The sequence below is a fragment of the Hipposideros armiger genome, unplaced genomic scaffold, assembly GCF_001890085.2.
Source record: "Hipposideros armiger isolate ML-2016 unplaced genomic scaffold, ASM189008v1 scaffold_723, whole genome shotgun sequence".
Lineage (NCBI taxonomy): Eukaryota > Metazoa > Chordata > Mammalia > Chiroptera > Hipposideridae > Hipposideros > Hipposideros armiger.
The window spans coordinates 289,577-294,543 of NW_017732073.1; the positions used below are offsets into that span (position 1 = coordinate 289,577).

At 33.9% G+C, this 4,967-nt stretch overlaps 1 protein-coding gene across 1 annotated transcript in view; it reads right to left on the reverse strand.

Moving 5' to 3' along the window:
• Positions 1-4,967, reverse strand: part of NAALADL2 (N-acetylated alpha-linked acidic dipeptidase like 2) — a gene marked incomplete at its 5' end in the record, with an annotated part of 708,847 nt that overhangs the window by 57,678 nt on the left and 646,202 nt on the right. The window lies entirely within an intron of this gene.

Consider the following 4,967-nt stretch of genomic DNA (forward strand, 5'->3'; position numbering starts at 1 on the left):
AAGAGAGATGAGCTGAGGACTAGAATTATACAATGTACACAGCACATTTTTAATTTTACCAGTTGGGGAATTTATCTTATATTTCTCAGAAAGAAAGAAAAAAGGTATTAGATAGTTCTCAATGACTTGTGATTGTAGCAAAGAACCAAAGTGACGTTTGCAAACATGAAACTACAAATCTAACAGAACACAGAGTGCTTTCCTCAGTGGCATTATCACCTTGAAATACTATTCTTCCTTCTAAAAGAAAGTGATTGCTACTAATGCATTATCAGAGCTAATAAGGAAAAAAGTCAGATCAAATCAGCGTTGCCAGTTTTTCAAAGAACAGGAGGAAATGCTGCCAACAATCACTTTACATTTAGTGAGACAATTGGGAGGTGGCAACAAGCCACACAGTTTAAAATTATGTTTCCCATTGAGTCTAAATAAATGTGTACACAGCCAGATCAAAAGAAAATGACTTTTACTTTATTTGTTCATTTGTAGTTTTTATATAGTGGTAAATAATTAACATCCAGATTTCCAAAAAAGAAAAATAGCAGATTAACAAAAAGCATTAGAATTATATAGTCATTAATTCTTTTGAAGTGCTGTTTTATACATTAAAAAGTAGATAAACTGAGAAACAGTAAACTTAGTAAGGTTATTAACTGCTTACTCCTTAGTCTGCTTCCAGCTTCAAGGGTGTGGTGGTATTTTATTCTTGACGCTCCTTGTGCCCCTGCAAACTGGTGGCATTACCTTGTATGTGAATTTTTTGGGCATAACTTTTGTCACAAGTACATTTGAAGAATATCAGTTATCTTATCAGTCACTATTTACAGTACATCTCCATGCACCACATATAAATATCCATTCTCTAACTATTATGTGTTTGGCATTGACCAAATATTAAGAGCCAAGGTCACTCAGTCAAAATGAGTTTTCAAGAACCATCCAATAAATCAACTCAAAGAATTATTCACTTGTAAATTATCCTTCTTTCTGGTGGTTGTGAGAATGGTAGAGAATGGTCTGCTGCTACCGTAAACTAGTGTAATAAATAAACAAGATGGCCCCTTGTCAAGAGGTAAAAATTACACCATTGAAAATGCAATTGGGTTTCAGAGACCTTCATACTTAAACTCTTTGCAGAAAGGAGAAACAGTTTTTATAGTTCAGCCTTGAAGGTCACTTTTTTTTTTAAACTGTAATTGAGAACTGAAAACTAATCACTGTTAACTGTCATGACAAAATAGAAAATATATTCACAATTAAAGTGGATTAAGCAGTAAAATTATATGTTGCATTTAGCTATAGGAACTGTGTTTAGCTAATGAAATAATCTATCATTGTAGACAAAACTGAAACTGAAATATTTACTCAGTTGTTAAGAGATGTCCATTATTCACTCATTAGCATATTGAAATATTCACTTTAGAAATGAGGTTATAACCAAAGTAGACAAAATAGAACAGCTAAGCCAAACTGCTTACAATTTAGCAAACATTTGAATAAACTTTAACTATGAAACAGAGCAAATAATTTTGAATCATGATTAATAAAATACAAAAAAATGTATAGCTTCAAGGTGACATATACATTTGATCAAATATACCTAAATCAAAATAAAAGAAAAAAAAGTGCCTATTATTTTATTTATTATTATTATCATCATCATCATCATCATCATCATCATCATTTTGTATTGGGTACATCTCAAGTCTGGTTGCATCTTTTGAATGAAAAGTAACAGGGAGATCCAAGGAGATTCATATCAAAATAAAAAAAAACTGAAAAATAACCAACAACCAAAAGAAAAGTTCTTCACTTAAAGCAGAAGTAGTCTGATACAGCAGCAAGGAATCAAAATGCCCCTGGCTCCTCCACTGAGAGCCTTGGGTTTCAGGAAGAGGTTCACATAGACTTAGAAGTATCTGGGATGCAGGGGAATCTTTGTAGAATGACGGCAGTTCTCCCTCTCCCCGGCCCCTCCTGTACTGACATGCTTGTATTGTAGATAGAACTATTAAAGAAAAGATTAATAACCTGGCCTCGTCTCATAATATTTTCTTTACCTTGTTGCTCTAACTGAAACCTGGCTCTCCCCTAATGACACTGCTTCCACAGCAGGCCTTTCAGGCAGTGGTTCTTTGTCTCCTATGCCCTTTCTACCACTAACCCTAGAAGAACAATATGAAATATTTCAAGGTCACTGCTCATTTTCTGAAACATTTAGTTCTTGGTTCAGCCACGCCCTCTTCCAAGAATTACTCCTGTCTTCACGCTTGGTCATTTCAGTATCCAAGAAGACATATTCTGGTTTATCTTTCTTTCCTTTAGCCTCTTTCTAGTGATCAGCTACCACACTTCCATGGTCATAACTAGCCTGCACATTTTCATGACCAATATCTGCAGTCTTCAAATAATCACATTTTGAATAACCCCACTTGCTGGCCACTGGCAAATAAGTCTTTTGCGTTCACTCACTCTCAACTTTTTGATCTCGTGGAGAAATAATGTCTACTCATCCTCCTTCCTTCTTTTTTGCTCACCTTCATTCCCTTCATATCTTCATTTTATTCCATAACCCAGTTTAGATACTCTGGTCTATCACTCCTTTGCATGCAACCTTCAGCTTCCTGTATCTTATCTAGTTCATTGTCCCTCTCCTAGCAAAGCACTAGCCCTGATTCAGTACACCTCTTCCTGTTTTATGCTTGAATGTCCATCTGAAGGTTGGAAAAAACAACAACAACACAATTATGCTGAATTATCTCATTTAAATGTATATATCTCTTCTGAGCTCTTAATGCTGCCCCAAATACTTACCACATGTTCATAGTTCATTTATTCTTCTTCCCTCCTAAACAAGTGCTGTATTGTTTTTACAATCTAAAAAGACTTATTATATACTCTGCCCTCCTTCACATTTTTATGGGTGTCTTGATCAACAAGGTCAAGTCCTTTCCCCCTGTGCTGCCCTTTCTCAAGAAAATGAGGCCAGCATTCTCCCTTCACTCTCTCTGATCAAATCGTGACTCTCTGCGGGATTATTCTCAGCAAAATAAAAACATGCTAATCCTTCTCAATGCCATACTTACTACCTACCATCAAGTGTTCCCAATTTATCACCTCCCATTCTCTTTGAAACCCTTGTGATCCAGCTTTTTCTTATACCACTTCACTAGAATTGTTGTTAATGAGATCACCAATGATCTCTATATTGCTAACTCTGGTAGTCAATTCTAAATCCTCATTTTTCATGACCAATCAGCAGTATTTAACACAGTGTATTATTCTCTCCTCTTTGAAAGATTTTGTTCACTTGGATTCAAGATATCACATTCATCTTTTTTTTTCTCTTACTTTTAGGGCACTCCTCAGTCTCCTTCTCTGATTTTACCTCTTTGCCCAGTTTCTGAATTTATGAGTACCCCCCAAATCTTAGACATTTTCTCTACTTTATCTACACTCAATCTCTTCATTATCTCATTTGGGACAACTCCCAAATTTATATTCCCAGACCAGATCTCTTCCCTGTACTCTGGAGAAAACTATAGTCAGCTCTACTGTGATGCTTATATTGAAAATGCACATTTGTTCTAAAGTGATTGATATAAAGGAGTCATTTGAAAATAATTGTAATCTACACATTGTTTTGACTTACGGCAATTGTGTTCCACCATGTACATATGTTCCTTAGGTTCAGGGATTTCAGTTTCTTTTTAATGTGTTTATTTAGCTGATTGATTTTTTGTTTGTTTTGTTTTTTGTTTTATCATAGAACTGAACTGTACCAGGCAGAGAGTAGATGGATGCTCAATAAGTATAAGGTAAATGAAATAATAAATGGGTTCAGGAGGTCCTGCAATGTCAATGAGAAACATATGCAAATGTTTTGTACATATGTAATTCTCTGAGGAGAAAGACCGTATTTCTTTTAGATTTTGAACAGGGTCCCTAAATACCCACAAAACCAGAGTTATAATATAATTCTAATAATGACCCATTAAGACATTATTTGACTATCAAAGTAGCTGATGTTATGTAACAATGCTCATATAGTAATCATAATCCTAAAATAATGTGTTTATTTGTGGATTTTAGAAAGTAAACCCAATTGTTTAAAAATAATAGAACTTGGCATTTAAAATGGCAATAGTGCTAATACATTTGTTTTTGTTGATTATATTTCTTTCAATTAAAAACAAAACTCTTCATGTCTTCATTGCAAACATAACATACTTTTATCATAACACATTTGGACTCAGAAAAGCAACTTGTAAATATTTTTAATTCTATCATGCAATGTTAGTATTTTGAAATATACTTTTTGAGGCTCCTTCCTATACATGATAATTATTCCTTTATAGGTGAACAAATCTGTGTTATGTAAATAATAATGTCTTCCTTTTTCTCTCTGAAAAAAAGTATTTACACAGTACCAGCTAAATTTTCTTAAGTATAAAAATTAGAATTAAAGAAAAAGCAAAACAGGCTACAGAACAAGTAAAATAGATGCTTAAAAGAAATCCTTACAGAAAAGGATAATCCTTAATGTTCACAGAACTTTATAGTCCTTTATTTACACCAGCTCTATTCTTATTTTGCAAAATGACTTAGTGACTCTGTGTCAAAGTCCAAAAAATTCCAGAAATAGTAAATTAGAAGTGGAGGACAGAGTGAGTGCTATAGGTAGTCACATTGACAACAGTGAGATAGAAGCTTGACAAAAGTAGAAAAGAAGAAAGCAATATAGAGATTGACTTAAATATACCAAAGCAGAGCAATAAGACACTATTTAGTATGGGAACAAATAGCACTCAACAATAGCTCAATTGCTCCCAAGGTCGTGGTTTTATAGCCACTATAACAAAAGTCAAAAGAATGACTCGGGGATTAAGCATTAAATTTCCAGATACTGGAAATATTTGACTCTTTAGAATGATTCACTTTCCAAGGATTACTATAGTTAAAATATC